The sequence below is a fragment of the Amblyomma mixtum genome, chromosome 2, assembly GCF_055824585.1.
Source record: "Amblyomma mixtum isolate Tamu chromosome 2, ASM5582458v1, whole genome shotgun sequence".
NCBI classification, from domain to species: domain Eukaryota; kingdom Metazoa; phylum Arthropoda; class Arachnida; order Ixodida; family Ixodidae; genus Amblyomma; species Amblyomma mixtum.
In genome coordinates, this window is record NC_143013.1 from 125,850,378 (window position 1) to 125,869,623 (window position 19,246).

Here is a 19,246-nt window from a genome sequence, read left to right on the forward strand (position 1 = left end):
AACTATAGCCTTTGAACCTTGGCTCAACAGGAAAATGCCACAACCGAAGGTTCGTTCCTAGCGATTCTCCTCTTCTCTCTTCTCCCGTATAGTGCTCCAGGCCACCTTCATAACTTCGTATTAAGGCGAAAGCCTTTAATGCCTCATACTGTCGTTAGCAGCCGTGTCGGCAGCCGCGTCGACAGCCGTGTCGGCAGCCGTGTCGGCAGCCGTGCCAACAGCGGTGTCGGCGGCCGTATCGGCAGCTGTGTGCGCGCTTTGAGGGGTGTCCACCGGGATATGTGAGACAGTCACTGCGTAATTTCCTTTCCATTTACAATTTTCATTTTCTTCATTACGGCCCCACTTTCTCTTTCTTCTTTCACTCCCACTTCCTCCCTTCCTGTACGGTGCGGTTAAGGTGTCCACAGAGATGACAGAGAATTACTGCGCCATTTCCTTTCCTCAAAAAGCGTTGTGTTCAAATGGCAACGCATCGCGCCGAACGGGTGGTGGCGTTCCGTGGACTCCCTGGCAGCGCTACAACGCGCTGTTGCGTTCCACTCTTATAGGAGAGCTTAAGCGTCATTAATTAGCAGTCAATTAGAACTTAGTCATTAATCAGTAATTGGTCATTAATTAGTAATTTGTCATTACTTCGTCATCAATTATGTGTGACGTCTTCTGGTGGTGACGTCACCAGTGTCACCAAAGTCAAAGTGCCCCCTAATTTTTTATTAAGGTACAGCTGACGAACAAAGAGTGTAAACATTGGCTCTTTATGTGCTTCGAGTTTAAGATATGACAGCTTAAGCTCATAACTTGCTGCAATTGATGACTGTTAACACGGTCACAAAACATTTTCTTTTGAAGCACGCAGAGATGAAGTCAAGAAGAAATTTGTGGAATACTTGAATAACTGTCGAAACTCCTAGTCACTGTAATAAATGGGCAACTTGAAGATTAATTTCAGAGCGGCATGATGTTTTCATTGTTTCCAGTGTTCGGAGAATAATAAATAGTACAGGAAGACGAAATGCGTCCGCACTACGAGTACGGCGAGTGCTGTAAACTTCGGCTGTTTGAAGAACTAGGTATAAAAAGCTTAGTGGCTCATCTCCAGTTGACGGCTTGAATGAAGCACTGGCCGAAGTTTTAAGCGGCTTCGTCCGGTCCACTCCAAGCGCATCAGCCGCCCTTGAGAGTGCTGGCAAGCCGCTTGTCATTTTAAACTGTTCAACGAGAAGAAATTGAATTTTCACAAACCTATAGCGCTTACGGGAAGGTTTCAGCTAAGCAATCCGTCATGATCTGCATAATATGTAGTACACTTTATGCCTTTACCCCATATTCCCTCCTCTCACCCCCGTCCTCTCTTACACTCATCTAGAACATAGAATTGCAGAACTCCCCCGCCACGGCCCTTACTAGTCTAACGCGCTGAAGATGCCCTACCGGATCCATCCAAAAGACGCACTGCAACGAGAATATACTGGTGTGTTCCTACTCCCTGAGCAGCGCATCTCTAATTCAGGTAGGTGACACAAACTGCCGCTTGCGACCCGGTTTTCGGGCGCCGCGCCGACAGAGACCGTGCTAATTTCATCACGCGCCCACTTCTCCGAAGCAGTTTCATCACTGTTGTCAAGCCGCGAGCCTACTTCGTCAAGTTAGCTGGGTTTCTCCCCAAACTACCCTGCCACACGAAATTTAGGAGCTTTGGCAGCAACAGCTGCGGTAAGACCGTAAGCCTGGCAGCGAGAGTGTGCGCAAGTTGTGGATGCTTAAAAAAATATCTTCTCAAGCGAGAAATGACTACATAGTGATTAAAATTGGGGCTTCACCTTATGTTGCCCGGAACAAAATCGAGAGATTAAAAAATCAACCACCGTGTTTCTTCATCAAGCTAAATGGGACACAGCGGTGGTAGCATGATATGTATGTAACCTTCACATACGATGCTTACAGCGGTTTTCTAGTCGGCAAGCTGGAGCCTCTGTGTTGCTGCCGTTCTACTTGGCTACAGCAGGCGCGCTTTCCTTCCTTCTTTCTTTTTTCTTCCTTTCATTCTTTCTTTGTTTGATTGTTTCTTTCTTTCATTCTCTTTTCTTTATTTCGTTATTAATTTCTTCTTTCCTTTCTCTCTTTCTTTCCTTCGTTCTTTCTTCATTTCTTTCTTTCCTTCTCTCTTTCTTTGCTTCTTTTTTCCTTCCTTTCTTTTTCCTTTGTTTTTCTTTATTTATTTTCTCTTCAGATATTACGAACCGTTCGCAAAAACTACTGGGCCAATAGCCGAGGCTAGTGTAGGCCCAATGTACACATTTGTTATTACAGCAACAGAAGAACATGAAACTCGGTTATAAATTTATTTATTTATTTATTCAAAATACCCCCAAAGGCCCTCATTTGAGGGTATTACATGGGGGGGGGGGGAGTAAGTCCAAGGCATTGTTATAAGGTTAAAAATATTGCACTAAAATAAAATAGAAATCACACAATATTAATCATAAATACGCATTCACAGAAAGGGTCGCAACAATGCACATAAAAGCAAAATTTGAACATAAATAACAGCACCGCTAGAAAAAGAAAAAGACGACACTGGAAAAGGTGCGCTGAAGTACAAAACAAAAATTATAAAATAAAAAGAAGACAAGGCAGAAGAAAAGAACGCTAAAAAAATACCTTTTTAGTTGTTGAAACATGAGTGCATAAGATGTTGGAATTTATTTAGATCAGATTCTGTGGCAATTTCTGATGGCAAAGCGTTCCATTCGGTTATTGTGCGTGGTAAAAAAGAATAGGCATAATGGAATGACTGGCAGTTAATGCGTTTAACTTTGTAAGGATGATCGCGACGTGGAAAGATAACTGGCGGTGGCTGAAAGAATTCATCATGAAGGGAAGGATGGTGATAAAGCTTGTGGAAGAGTGATAGACGGGAAATTTTTCGGCGCAGTGCTAAGTTATCTAACTCGGCTTTAGTCTTCAATGAGGTGACGCTGGTGTAACATGAATAATCAGAAAAGATGAATCGCGCAGCACGGTTTTGCAGGGCTTCGATGTTACTGATGATATAATTCTGATGAGGATCCCAAATGGCAGACGCGTATTCGAGCTTCGGACGGATTAATGTGGTGTACGCTAGTTTTTTTACATGTGTCGCGGCCTCTTTTAAATTATGTTTGAGAAGTCCGAAAGTACGGTTAGCGGAGGCAAGAGTGAGATTAATATGATGATTCCATGATAAGTCGGATTGAAGGTTAATGCCAAGATACTTGTAACTTGTGGTGAATTCTACGCTATTGTTATCAAGAAAGTAGGCGGTAGGAATACGTGGCTTGTTGGTGAAAGACATGAGTTTAGTTTTGGAAAGATTTAAAGGCATTAACCAATTAGAACACCATGTGCTTATCGCTTCAAGATCAGACTGCAGTGGCTGGCTGTCAGTGTTACAGGTTATACGTCGATAAAGCACACAATCGTCAGCAAATAGTCTGATTCTGGACGTCACGCAATTGGGTAAGTCATTAATATAGATGAGGAAAAGTAAAGGTCCCAGTACACTGCCTTGTGGAACTCCAGACGTAACATTAGCGTAACATGAGTTAGAGTTGTTAACTGATGTGAACTGAATTCTAGATGAGAGAAAATCTGCTATCCATGCAATAATATTAGGGTGAATGTTCAGTTGGGAAAGTTTAAGCAACAACCTTTGGTGTGGAACGCGATCAAATGCTTTAGAAAAATCTAAAAATATTGCGTCAACTTGAAAACCAGCGTCAATCAGTGCATGAATATCGTTAACAAAACCGGCAAGTTGGGTGTCGCGTGAGTAGCCCTTGCGAAAACCGTGCTGATGATCGAAGATAATGTTATTATCTTCAAGGTAGTTGATGACCTGAGTATGTATAATATGCTCGAGTAATTTACAAACTGTACTTGTTAAGGAGATGGGACGATAGTTAAGCGGAGAAGCACGATCACCTGATTTGAAAATTGGTATTATCTTAGCTATGCGCCAGTCGTTAGGAATGGTGCCAGTTGATAGCGACTGGGAAAATAATGCGGTTAACATGGAACAAATGCTATGTGATGTATTCCTTAAAATTTTATTATTGAAGCCCATATGATCAGCGCTAGAAGATGTTTTGAGATTGTTTAGTAGAGATAAAACACCAGGCTCACTGATGACTATCTCGTCCATAGTTAGTTCCACTAGGGCGCTTAATGTAGGCAAGGAAGTAATGTCTTCATCTGTGAACACAGTTACAAACGCATCGTTATGAAGTTGAGCGCACTCTGAATCAGGGATGGGAACACCAGCATAATCTGTAAGAGTGATGTCAGGTCGAATTGCTGGGTTTACCACACGCCAAAAACGGCGAATATTATTTTTCAAGCATGGACGACAAGTCATGAGAAAAAAAGTTGCGCCGAGTAGATTTTAATAGTGCCTTATAATCCTTTTCACATGCTCTGTATTTGTCATGTGAACTCACAAGACCATTCAGTTTTGCCTGTCTGTATAGTTTTTTCTTTTTGTTCTTCAGCCGCCGAAGACGGTTGGTAAACCAAGGAGAACTGCTATCACAGGTAATGGTTAACATGGGAATGAACTGGTCGATGAGATCATTGAGGGCAGTTTTAAAAAGGATCCAGTTCTGCTCTATAGAGCGAGAGCAGAAATCATGCAAATATTTATCAGAAAACATTAATAATTCTGCATTAATTGCATCAAAATTTGCTTTGCCGTAACATCTTATTTTCTTTTTAGTAGTTATCTTTTTACTAGCGCGAAATTTAATGTACCCAGTGATAACATCGTGGTCAGAGATGCGTTCCTCATGAGTTATGCCTGAAAATATATCAGGTTTGTTTGTGAGAACTAAGTCAAGTACATTGGAAGAGGCTTTAGTTGATCGTGTTGGTTGGTTAATGAGTTGTGTTAATGAAAAATCAAGGCAAGTGCTGAGAAAAGAATGTGCTTCTGCATCTGTGTCCACTACGGAAAGTGTTGACCAATTAATTCTTGGGAAATTAAAATCTCCAAATATAATAACAGCGGAATTAGGAAAACGCGCATACATTTCACTGAGCACCCGATGATATTCATCTGAAAACGCACCAGACATCTGAAAACGCACCAGACACACCAGACATGAAAACGCACCAGACAGAAATGATTAGTGAACTAAGTAATAGCGAGCAACACTCAACAGCAGACATAAAAAGATTAACAAACATAACCCTCAATCTTCGAAGAGTAGAAGCGCTTAATCGAAAACAGGAAATTGTTTGCCATTTTGATTTCAAGTTGTACACTTGAAGCTTCAGCGGCTACGAAAGCTGTTTTCTTACTTCAGCAGCACACCACTACGATTCACCCGGACACATAGCGGTGTTTTCGCTAGTAACCCACCCAGTGCTAACCTAATAAAAGCAGAGAGCGATTTTCTTCTCTCCACTTTGTCAGCCGTAACCCGTAGCCTGTCACCTTCTCTTCTTCCTTCCTCTCCCACTTGCGCTTCCCTCTCCTCTGACAGCGAAAAGTGGCATCACCCTTTCCCCTCTGCCACCTGCTAACCGTCGAAGGTGGCAGCTAGAGACATCACCGGGTCAGATAACAGCATTTTGGCTAGTTACTTACCTAGTGCTAGCACACTGCACCTGCAAACCGCGGCAGGTGCCAGGTCACTGGTGGAGGCTTCACCACCAGACAGGACAGCTTTTTCGCTAGTGAGGATCCCGGCCGCGACAGTCGAATTTGGATGGAGGCGAAATTCTAGCCGCCTGTGTACTGTGCGATGTCAGTGCACGTTAAAGAACCCCAGGTGGTCGAAATTTCCGGAGCCCTTCACTACGGCGTCCCTCAAAACTTGAGTCGCTTTGGAACGTTAAAGCCTTTTAAAACCAAACTAAAAACAAGCATAGAGTGCTCACGCACTAAGAGCAAATGCGAAGGCTGACAAAGAGACCTTTTGTAGAAGCTTCTGGCTGGCTTTCTCGTTAAAGTAGCGATCATAGCCAGACACCTCCCTGGATCCACGCTCTAAACTTAGACATTTGCAGCTCTTCGCGCTCAGCCCATATGCGACCAGCTTGATGACTCAAACTACTCTCGTGTTGCACAAATTCGGGATGGGTGAAGTCAGCTCCTGTTGTGATATGAAATGCAGCGACATCGGCTTAATCAAATAACATATGTTTATTGGCAAAAAAATATATATGCGCAATCGATGTGGTTTCATAAGTGGGGAACTCATAACCAGCGTTTTAGTTTTGTTATTTTTGTGTTTTCTTCAGGCGAAGCCCCTATTTATGCTGTCAGGAACCTGGGCGGGGAAGATCTATTCTTTGGGGCAGAAAATCAGATTTTTATTTTAAAGAGTTTAAATTACTGAAAATACGTTTTGGAGAGTGTGATCTCCATATGGCAATGTGAAACTTGCAAAGGTGAAATACTATTGCATCTGCAGAACCAGAATCGCCATGCCCCTATGAGAAAGCAAAGTCACTTGCGCGAAACATTTAAAAAATAGAAATTCAGCCTCTATCCAGACATTCTACACTCTCAAAAGAAGCGAAGCAGTATGTTTTTTTTTGTCAGTGAACATCGTACTACAGGTGCCGTCCTGACGATATACGTATATCGCTGTTAACCTTCTTAGTATGTCGTACATAAACATTCATACATTGACCTCATCCCCAAGTACTGCGCTGCCCAGTTTTGACCTGACCCTTATTACCGCACAATTTTACTGGAACATAACGCAATGTGGGTCGAAAAATGGCACTGTCTACATTGTGCCACATGTGATCACATGCTCGAGCATCCGCTAGGAGTACTGTCACTTATGGGGCGAGGCTACAGGAGGGACGTAGTTGTAGCTATTTCGCTTTTTCGCCCATGAAAATGAAAAAAGTGAGAGCTTTTTTTATTAAATATGCTAATCAAATTTGATATACCTATCATCGGCCTATAGAGCTCACAAGGGTAGGGACTCGAGGTGCGTGTTATGACTTGCATTTCACTGCAGCCAACAGAGATAAGAGCCAAGAAAAGTTCAAGCAAGTCTTGTTTTTGTTTACGGCGCTCAGCACTGAAAATTTTTAGCGTAATAATTTTTTGCCCGAACGATAATTGAGTGGAATGTAGAAGGAAAGCTGCCTCCTGCCGCCAATGACATCCGAATCCACGATCCGAATCCTCCGTATTTCCCGTACGGTTCTGTAACAATTGCACTGTGACACCAGTGGTCCAACATTCTACTTTCAAGCATATTCACGCAAGCCAACCTTGAGAGTGTCCGCCAGCGCGGTCCTCGTCTCTACCGGTGAACGTAGAACACCCGTAATGCCGCAAGTGACAAATGGAACGTAATCGCTCGGGGAGAGCGGCAGCCGTGTATTTTACTTATGGCAGCAAGAATACAAGGACGAAAGCCCTTTCATGAGGTTGTTTGTGAGGTACATTTGAACGTAGCCAACGTTCGCCAAAATCACTACTGATTTCAGGTTGGTCCACACCACACATGAAAAAAAAAACACAAGGTGTCTTATACTTTCTTTGAATTTGGTGACTGTCGGGTTCTTTGAGATTTATGTTATAACCAGCTCCCTTTGTCCCTACATTTATCTGCTACACAGCTTGAATAGGGCCTCAGTTCTGGCTGTCTTGATGTCAGAGGTAGGAAAAAAAATCTCGCAAAGCTGCCGCCCTCATCGTTCGGTCGCCTTTCACATGTCCCCTGCTGTATCAGCGTGCATTCTACAGGGCGGTAATGAACACTGTCAGGGTTTGGTTACACGCAACCTGAACGCAGTCCAAAGCAGGAGTTCAAACTACAGCCGTCATAGCTCAGATGGTTTAGCACAGTTCATAGTGCACTGTTATACGGCTGTTTTTTGTGCTCTCTAGTCCGTCGCTTTGAGGCAAACAATCATTAAATATAGACGTGCCATTTACAAGGCCTAAAAGTAACACATTTCCTTACACTTCCTTTGCTTGCGGCTCCTGTTGCCTTCCGTCTTAAAATCCGCAAAGTTTTGTAGCGTGAGCTACATTGGCCACTGTCTCGCCGTTTCGCGGGCTCTCTCCGTCCACCATACTGCGCATGCGCGAGGAGCGAATGACGTCACTGCACACAGTTGCCGCGCCTGGCCGCTGCCGCCGGCGCAGAGTCACGTGACGTCACTGCTCACGCTACGTATATCCTGGCATAGCAGAGCTAAGCCACTGCCAATTTTTATGCGAAGCATATTACTCGTGGTACAGTGACGTCACACCACGTGACATACCACGTGACGTCACGACAGAGGAAGACAGAGGTACACTACAGCCCTTCGCCGTGGTTATGCGCCGTGCACACCACGTGGTACAGTGACGTCACACCACGTGGCATACCACGTGACACATGACGTCACGACAGAGGAAGACGGAGGTACACTACAGCCCTTCGCCGTGGTTACACGCCGTGCACACCACGTGGTACAGTGACGTCACACCACGTGACATACCACGTGACACATGACGTCACGACAGAGGAAGATGAGGTCCAGCTCGCGCCGTCGCTGTGGTTGCACGCCGTGCAGACCACGTGGTACAGTGACGACACACCATGTGACATACCACGTGACCCATGACGTCATGACAGATCGCCGTCACGCGCTGGGAGAGGGAGAACGATGCCATCGCACAGACACCGGAATGTCCTCGAGCGGCATTCCCGCGCATTTCTAACGCGCGTTCACACTCGGTGTAGGTGAAACGCTCGCTCCACCGGGCAGGCTGATGCGGCTTCCGCGGCAATCCAGGCGCCCACCCAAGGCGCGTCTCGGGGTTAGTCGGCGTTCCGCTGTAGCCATGCCGTTGTCTTCCCCCACGACGAAGGCTTCTAGTGGTTGTATTAAAATGACCAAGTATTCAACCAAGGAAAGCCATGTATTACCAGGCCTAGCCATCAATATGCTTCGATCTGACCAGGGTTAACCAAGTTAAGCCTCAGCCATTTTTTTTTGCAACCAGGCATGATTACTAAGCGGATATTCAAATGCTTAGTGCTCTTCAGACGCCTGCACTATAATGAAGAATGGGCCTCAGTAGTCACATTATCACCCTGTGATAAACAAGACCCATGAGCAATGACGCGCGACGTTCTTTTTCCGGTGTCTTTGAAAAAAAAAGTTTGCGCGTTGTCCCTCACGCGATATGTGTTTTTGCTCTGGTACACCAAATTGCTCATGTCGTTACCAGAATAAACAGGTGGTAAAAGACCCGAAGGAGCTCATGAATTTTTATGCAGTTTAAAATGCGGTGAGAGATTAATCTGGAACGATTTGGGAACACTAAACCAGCAGGCGCACAATTTTAGTTTTAACACCTTTCTGCAATAGCACTGCCTGTTAACCCGACGAGTTCAAAGCTCAGTCAAGCAAGAAGTCTGGTAGGGTTGATGTAATGTGCAAGCGGAAGACAAACCGTGATAAATATTCAAACTTCGCCGCCTCTTTTTTAAATAAAACTGCCACTGGTTGCAGTAAAGTTAGATAAAGCGTCTAAACTTCACGATCAAACTAGCAAAATAAAATAAAAATATGGTGCAAGCCGCAATCGAAGATTTCTTTATTTTCTTTAGTACCACACGCTCAGAGGTATGTTCGCACAATCTTTTACTTAGATACATAAAGGGGCACTGACCTCAGAATTAACTGTAATAACGAAGAAATAGAAGCCTCTTGCCAATATACTCTATTTCTTTATTAGTACAGACGCTGCTGTTTTCGGTCAAGAATTTCACTCTCGCTAATTGCATTTCCATCGGTGAAACCTAATCTCCCTCGGTGCAAGAGCTGGCACAGAAGTTTCAATAAGAGAATAGGAGATTGCAGAGGTATAAAATGCGGACGAAGCCGAAAATTAGATAACATAGGCAAGCAACGGCAGCCATTCTCCAAATATAATTACCGACGTTTCTGCGAAATCAAAAACGAGACGTGGTTAAGGCTTTCCTCACATGGCGCTCTACAATGGGCAGTGAAAATCCCTAACTTCGGTCTAAAATGGTTACGAACTGTAACCGAGTTTTACTCAGACGAATAGGATGGCAAAAATAGAGTACACTTTGAAGGTATTTGAACTTTCTGATAATGTCTGACCATTTTTTAATATACATTTTAAGAGTTTAGTGGATAGAGTTCGCAAAACGGTAGCTCTGAAGCGACCGCTTCCGAGGGCAACCGAAATAAAGAAAATAGCTATTGGTGCTGCCTTGCACGCCACATGAAGCCAGGAAAATTTCAGATATAGAAAGCGTACAGGTCAAAAAAGGGCAGTAAGTAGGCAGTAGAACAAAATGTGTCCGTCGCTTGATTTCATTCCGCTATGGAGGATTTTGTCGAGCGTAGACGACATCAAAAGCTGATGATTAGGCCAATTTTCTATGGTGAAACCAAAATGAGGGAGAAAAAGTTTCAGTAAACAGTCATTGCCATCCTGCAAGAGGGTGTGGCTTTAATTACAGTAATAAAGTCATGCCTTTCATTGAACCACATGCAGCATATTAAAATATCCGGCAGTGAATTTAATGAGTGCCGAAATTGGGACATGTTGCATCTTGAGGTGCTGGCCCAAGTTCGTAATTTCACACCCCCGAATGAGGATTGATAGTCTCATAGGAATTGATATTTCGCTTCACGCGGGAGCTTTCGGTGATTGTTCCCTTCATTTCTACTTTGCAGCTGAGCGATGAAAAAGCAATGTCTGGACGGGCGCTTCTAAAAACCTACGCAGCGGACATTCGCCTGATGCTTCACGGTATAAGATGGCTTTCTGTTTTAAAAGGGGAGCTGCGCCCAAAAAAGCACTTACGTTTTCGCAACGAATCAAGCGCATGAGTAGAGAGCCCCGGGGAAACGGTTTTCACATCACATCTCTGCAGTTATCTTCATTAATCAGCTTTGCTTTCCATCGTCGTGGAACGACAGGCTCGAGAGCGGCTGGAATTGAAACAACCTGCCGTCGACATTCTACGTACTTGTTCATGGGCTGAAACGCAAGCGTGGAGACTACCGTGTATAAATGATTCCAGTTTGTACAGTTTATGAGCATAATCCGAAAGAAAGAAGGTACTATACCATTCTCTCTTTCACCTCATGAGTGGATTACGGCGGTAATGGTCACATTAAATTGTGCGCATGCATTATGTCCTCTTCCAGTGTCCATTTCCGTGTCCTTTCAGGCATCATTTTTCCAAGAAATAGAGAAACTGTCCTTATACTGCCTTTCTGCTGCAAGCAGGCTTACTAACATCCAGAGTGGGATGGGTTTAGATTTCATTCAAGTCACGTAGATTTTCCTGGAAGGCGACGACAACCGGCTGCCTCAGCGTCACCACTCCGATGTAAATCCTCATTTTCCGTGGTCATGGAAGCCTGGTTGCTTCTGGTAAAGACGGAACGTGTCTGCGTATGCGTACTAAATTATGCTTGTGAGGAGGCTAGTTAGCAAAGAGTTATCCCTTTATCCTACATTAATACTAATAGCCTCTCGGCTCTCCACATGGAAACACATCAGCACAAATAAACGAAAATTTACCCAACGCTCTTAATGGTTGGCTTAAATTCGCTGAAAAAAAAGGAACAAAAACGCCGTTCGATGTTTTCTAGCACGTGCTGTGGTTACAGAAAAGCTTCCTTGAGTTCCCGCCATATTAGCCCTGGTTTATGGAATATTAAATGCATATTGGCCCTGACCGGAGGCCATAAGCATCGAGGATTAGTTATTGACTGGGGGGTGCGCCTGGTAGGGTAAGCCGAATAACGATGACCTGCTTAATCCGATGAAAAAGTAGGACGTGCGACATCACTCCCTAATCATAGAGTAACGTGGCATTGCTGAATGAAAAGTAAGCATTTCATATTTAGATCCGCCATTCCCAAGATACTTTAAAAGTTACCTCTTCGCGACTTTCGGCAAACATCATTATGCTGTGGCTAACACGCTTACCATTCATGAACAAACTGTACCAAAATTACTCCTTTTGACTGCATATCTGTTATCATGTCAAGCTGCGGATTTTTTGTTTATTTATTAATACATACATACATGCATACATACATACATACATACATACATACATACATACATACATACATACATACATACATACATACATACATACATACATACATACATACATACATGCATGCTTACATACATACATACATACATACATACATACATACATACATACATACATACATACATACATACATACATACATACATACATACATACATACATACATACATACATACATACATACATACATACATACATACATACATACATACATACATACATACATACATACATACATACATACATACATACATACATACATACATACATACATACATACATACATACATACATACATACATACATACAAACATACATACATAGATACATACATACATACATACATACATACATACATACTGCTAATCCCACGAGGGATTGCTGCAGTAGGGCATTACAAGGTCACTTAGAACGACAGCAAAGAATACCATTCTTGGTAAGCATAATAAATGAATAAGAACAGCTGGCAAGGGTAAAGCAGAACCACATGAAGTAACTAATTTAACACTACAAATCACCAGCATAACTAAGATTGGAGATAGAACACAACGGTCGGTTACACTTTTTAAAGAAGAACAACAGAAGAGACATGAAGTTCCATAAAAAGCTATACAATAAAACCGAATATATTAAGATACACTGCATGAGATACAAAAGAAATAGTGATAGTTGACATATTGCCGCATAGTTGGTGTACAATGTTAAAACACGAATAACGATACACTACTAAAAGTGCAATATTTGGAACGAAGAGACACTTGAACAATCATCTGCTAATTATGTACTATGCAGTTGACTGCAGCGGTAAACACTTTTAATGACAAGCTATTAGTAATTGAAGTACGTAAACTGTTTCATTCTTTAATTGTTGGCGGGAAAGATGAGTGTTTCAAGCAGGCAGTATGGAAGTGATGCTCGTTAAATGTATGGCAGTGTTCATTGCACGTTGTTTATGATCGCTATAAATAAGACGCTTTCGAACTTTAACGGCATGAATAAGTTTTTATAACTTCTTAAGGAGACCGTTCTTGTGCCAGTATAGCAATAACGCTGCCTAAGGCTATGGCAACTGACTAACTGACTTTTTTTTTTCGTCAGAAGCACGAAATAAAGCTTACCGCCGAACGGAGCATGCGTACGGAGGATGCACTTTTTGGCGCAGGACAAAGACAGAGCCAACGAGTTAAATGCTGAAGGAACAGACGAAAAGCTCCAGAAAAAGTTACAAGTTTATTCCTTTGCAGTCAAGTGTTCACAGACAGGTTTGAAGAACGTTAGCTTTAACGAAGTGTTTGCTAGGCTTCTTAAGGCGCGAATATAGTCCGACGTAACGCGCGCGCGCGCGCGCGCTCGCACACGCTGCGTTACGTTGCCGAAAACAACTCCTCCTATAGTCCGACGCACTGCAGCGCCGTAACCGGCGGCTGCCAGCGCGCCCCGACGAGCCCGGCGCGCGCAGATTTGGCTTCTGCTCCATTCGCGCGCCGGCGCCGCCGACCGCGTCGACCCACAATGCATCGCGCAGACAAAGATGGCGGATGTCTTTGCGGGCAGCATGAGTGGCGCCAGCGGCTCAAACGTCGAACTTGCGTCGGATAGCGTGGTGGAGAGGTTCATTGAAGCGATAAAACAGCACCCCTGTGTGTATGATACCAAGCAACTCGATTTCAGGGACCTACCGCGCAAAGAAAACGCATGGGAAGAGATACGGCAACGCAGTGGTCTCTCCACAGGTGAGGTGTTTAGCGACTGCTGCGTTCGGCTTCATTTGTACGTTTGTCGGCCGAAGCATCCCAATCCCACTTGCTGGTTGCGCCGTAATGTTTGACCGATTTTTTTGTCCCTTGTTCCTGTTTGTAGTTGCAGAGTGCCACAAGTTGTGGAAAAAGCTGCGAGATCGCTTTACCCGTGAACTCAAAGCAATCGAGCTCGCAACAAGGAGCGGCAGCGCCTACGTTGCGAGGCAGACGTGGGAGTTTGCCGATGCGATGAACTTTTACAAGAATTGTGGTCGTCCAAGAAAGTGAGTTGTTTTCTCTCTGTTTTGGAATGCCTGTTTTCGCGGCTCGAGGTACGTGGAGTTACGAGCATGAAATGTGCTAGTTGTACTGCATGAATTGTGTGCTACGTTCACGTACATGTTGTTCACTGAGCCTCCTTCGTTAATTTATGCTTTTTTACTGTGGCTTTCACCGTCTTTGTGGGAGCATTTAGTACCTTTTTTTGCTTTTTGTTTTGTTGCATGTAACTGCCTATGAACTACTGCGCTGTATTACGTTTAACAGCATAGCTTCAGGGGAAGACCCTGGAGAAGCGTGTGGACAATTGCTGGTCTTTTCGGAACGTTTCGCAGCTTTTATGCGGCTCAGAAATGAGAGGACTCAATCCGTAATAAAATCGGAAAAAATTTTGGCCAGCTTTGAAAAGCTAGAGTAATACCAAAGATGCTATCAAATGAACTTGCCGGACGGTCAGACATCTGTTGCGAAAATTGTGAATCCTCGAGCTTGGGATTCTGCTTCGGTTTTGTGTGTTTTTGCATCTTTGGTTTCATGGGTTTGGCTCAGCTGCATTCTTGGAACTCGCGTAAACTTTGTTTTGGGCTAACGTGGCATGTGCATTGGTTTTTCGTTGCTTGGTTGTTCGGCCTGTGTCTTTGCTGTTTGTGCTGAGGGTGGGTCGAGGGTTGCATAGGGTTTGTGGGCAGCCTCCTGCCTAGGACATGGGTCGGGGAGGTGGCTCCTGCTTCTGGAAGGTAGAGGCGTTGCTCACCGTAGTTTGAGGACAACACTTTGTGACACTAATACTAACGGGAACAATTGGAGCAGTTGGTTTAGTATTTTGCATACTGGAACAGCGCTACTCACCGGCACGAATACGAAGGCAAGACAAACACATGGGTCCTGAATTTCAACTGACTTTCAAACATCAGTTGAAGTCAAAGCTCATATGTTTGTCTTACTTTCGTCTTCCCTGTGTGTAATGCTGTTCCACTCGAGAAGACACTGGCGCTCTTTTTGCAGTAAAATAAAAAAGTGAAACGACAAGACTGAGCTAACTGGAGTCAAAACTGTTTTTTCAGGACTACCTGCAACGTGGGCTCAGGTGCCCTGCCAAGAGGTGATGACAGCGCCTCAACAGCAGAAGAAATCTTTAACGCAATTCAAGGTAATTCGTCAGCACCGTCGCCCATCGCCAATATTGATGAAGACCTGGAGCCCTTGGCAACAAGTCCTGGTCAACCTGCCAGTCAGGAAGACATCACATTGAGCGAGCCACCCTCAAAACGGCCAAGGAAAGGAAGGGGTTGTGAACTTTCGAGCAGCAGCTCCTTTCACAGCTGGGCAAGCACAGCACAGAAAATGAGGCTTTTGGGCAGTCCATTGCTATGAGCCTTGATAGGATGCCAGCGAGAATTGCCTCTCGCTTGAAAGTGAAAATAATGGAACTCATAGCAGATGTTGACCAGTGTGATGCTTAATTTTAACATATACCTTTTGAAGCGTAGGTAACAGCAAAGATATCTGCGCTTTGTTTCTTTAGATAACCTCAAGTGCATTTGAGTTCATTTTTTTGCATTTCCTGTCATGCAGCGCAGTTTTTTGATATCATTGTGTTCATGTTCCTATTGTTTTAGTCAGCTGCATAGCTGTGATATATTTGTTATTAGACTGTTGAACTGTTTCATTGTAATTATTGGAAGTTTCAATGTGGTTAGTAGTCTCCTGCCTCTTTCACCACTTTATTTTTTTGCAATGCAAGCTGTCTGTAATGTGATGGTTACTTGAAAGCATTTTTTTCAGTGCAAAATTAGGTAGGATGTAGGAAAGGGACACACGCAGCAGAAATGCCGTGTCCTGTGTTTGTCCTGGGTGTGTCTCTTTCCTACACCCTCTCTAATTTTTCACTGAAAAAATGTTTTCGAATCACTGAGACCAAATAGCATGTCTTTATACTCTTGCAAGTGATCTCATGCTTCGAGACTTATACTGATTGGAAACAAGAAGAAAAAGAGGGCCACTGCTGAACTTCCACCATATATTTATTCACATGGCATGTTGATTTATATATCAAACATCTTCCGCAACATAATCAATCCTACATGCATTGATGTGTTCAAATGAAACGTTAAACACGAAAACAGTTCAAAAATAAGGTGTATAAAACAAGCACACAACTTTATGTGGTATGCGTGTACAAAAAGCAGCAACACAAATGTTACAAGAACCATTGCAACACACGTGTGGCATGTCATTAGTGCAATCCATGTACAACTACTGAACTGAATGATCACGAGATTGCTAAATAAAGTTTCACATTTTGAGCTGGCGTGTGACTTTTGCTTGTTTTACATGGAAAAGAACGCAGTTTACAGACAGAGAGGCAACAACTTCGTGCTGTGCATTAGCATCGCCTGACTACCCTCAGTTGCCATGGCAAGGAACCCCTTGGGGACATGAAGTACTCTGCAATGGAGTCTCGAATTCTCATGGCATCTGAAGCTGAGCGGCTGCCATTGCGAGTACCCTGATGGTTTATGTGTGCTATGGTCTGCCTCCAGCCGCCTTCTTGGACTCTGCCACCACTGACCCTGTCACCATAATCATTAGGGCAATAGGCATTGTCCGACAGCAGAAAATTGTGCAGGCACACCGCCGCACTAACCATGTCCGTTAACAACTCCACATCACCACTAACGGTTCCTAGGAAGCAGCGCCAACGTGAAACCAAAATTCCAAATGCGTTCTCAACGCAACGACGTGCCCTTGACAGCCTATAGTTGAACACCCGTTTTGTGTCATTAAGTTGCCTGCCGGGGTAAGGGCGCATTAAGTAAGGCTGCTGGGGAAATGCTGCATCTCCCACGATGCACAGTGGCCCGTTATGCCCGTTATGCCGTTATGCCGTTATGCCCCGAAGGCAAGTTAAGTGTGTTGTCCTCAAAGCTCTTTCTGATGGGGCTTTCTCGAAAGAAAGAGCCATCAGAGAGTCGGCCCTTGGCACCAATATCAACCAGTGTGAAGCGGTAATTTGCGTCTGCGACCGCCAGCATCAGTAACGAGTAAAAACCCTTGTAGTTATAATACTCCGAACCACTCTCATCAGGGCACGTAATAGCGAAGTGTTTGCCATCTATGCACCCTACACAATTGGGAAAGTTCCATTTGGTGTCGAACCCCTCTCTGATGAGCTGCCATTCTTCTGAGGTCGGCTGTCGCAGCACAATTGGGGAAAGGCAGTCCCAAATGGCAGGCAGAGTCTCTTTCAGAATGCCGGAGACCGTGCTTACATGCATGCGATAGCTCATAGCAATGTCGATCATAGAGCCGCCGGTTGCCAGAAACCTGGGACGGGTACAAACATAAAAATTGAATTACAATGCAACAGTGCTGTTCGTTCCCAGAAACAGAATTGGGACTCGGGTAGCACGCACGTATAGTGTCACTCAGTTGAAAAGGAGTTTTAATATACGATTAAGCTGGAGGGGGTGACGACGCAGCTGTCTTCAGCTATGTTCAAGCGTTCAGTCATTTGTGACGTGCTGTTTTTTCACGGAAAAGAATGAAATGCGCGGTATGCAGGTGGAAAGAAAATGTGCGTTTGGAAAGACCAGCGCGAGAAGTGGTCAGACGACACAGAATTGTTTTCCCTGCTATTTCACTGCATGAAAACAAGAGAGATCAAAAGAATAAAAATTTTCTAAACCTTATCAGGAGATTATGTGCTCACTTTCATCTGGAGATCTAGGAAATACTATTCACAGCGATAAACACACGATAACCTCGTAGGCAGAGCATTATGACAGATAAAAACAAGTGGATCTCGGTAAATAGACTATTGAACACAACTAAAAGCCAAAATATTTACCGCAACGTGACTGCCAGCCTTTCTCCTGGGCTGATCGGGTTCTTGTGGTTCGGCGGATGGAGGATGCGGTCATGGACAAGGCTCAGGAGTTCATCAAACGAGGCCTTGGTCATCCTGCGCGGGAGGTCGTTGTACATAACGGCTTTCAAGCATGCACTAAGCATGTTCAAAGCAACACCAAATCCCATTTCGACAGGTTACATACAGTACAGCCATATTTTTAAAATGGACCAAACAGCATCACATAGTGTGAAAGCATTCGGCCCTAAAGCATAAAACAGGGCTCCATTTTCCTTCGTGCATTTTTATAGAAATAAAAAGCTGCTCACATACTTCACACCGAGCTAAAATCTACTCAAGAATAAAACGCACCCTTTGTGCCGTCTGGTTACCTGAAGTACTTGAGATGGTACTCTGGGTCCTTCTGCCGTAGTTCTTGAACAAGCTGATGGTACTCGCCTGTGCTTTTCCGCTCAGAGAAAATCTCTCGCACATACATCGAGCGCCTGCGCTTTCGCCGCAGGCGGCGTACTAATAACGCGAGAGCAAGTTTCTGTCGCGCAGATAACATCCTAGCCATGGTTAGTAGTAGCCGCGATGCCGTGGATGGAGCGAAACGGATGAGCCGCCGAAGAAAAAGGCGCGAACGGAATGCAGACGGCCCGCGGGTCGGAAATTGGCGCGCGGGTCTGCGATCGTTCTGCGCATGCTCCGAAGAGTGCCGCCGACGGCGCGCAGCGCCGAAGTATAGAGGGGTTCACATTTTGTCTGGCGTAGCGAAACCAGCGTAGCGTGGCTGACCGCGAGCGACGCTTGCCCGCGCGCCGACCACGTCGGACTATAAACGCGCCTTGATCGTTTCAACGTAAGCATTTGTCCAGTACAGTGCTAGAGTTTTTCAAGAAACCAGCTGCGCCGACAATGGGCCTCAAAGATATTCGTGCGGCCGGAGTAGTTTACCCCTTTTAAAGAGAGTGTGGTGTGTGCAATGCACTAAAGATGTTTGATATGGCGGAGATATTTCTTAATTCAGCTAATCGTATTTCTGACGATTTGTTTTTATTTCTTGTTTTTATTTATGACGATTTCCGCAATGTATACACGGTAGAGTAACGTGTATCATCTATCGGAAATCAATTTCGGTTCTGTATCTTGTATCGGTATCGGAAATACAATCTTTGAGGCTATTTGGTATCTGTATCGAAGATACTTTTCTGAAATATCCTACCCAGCCCTGGAACTGAAGCACGTTAATTT

General features: G+C 44.3%; 1 pseudogene; it reads left to right on the top strand.

Moving 5' to 3' along the window:
* Window positions 1-13,652: 13,652 nt before the first annotated feature.
* On the top strand, window positions 13,653-15,602 carry LOC149360785 (uncharacterized; annotated as a pseudogene).
* The last annotated feature ends 3,644 nt before the right edge of the window (window positions 15,603-19,246 follow it).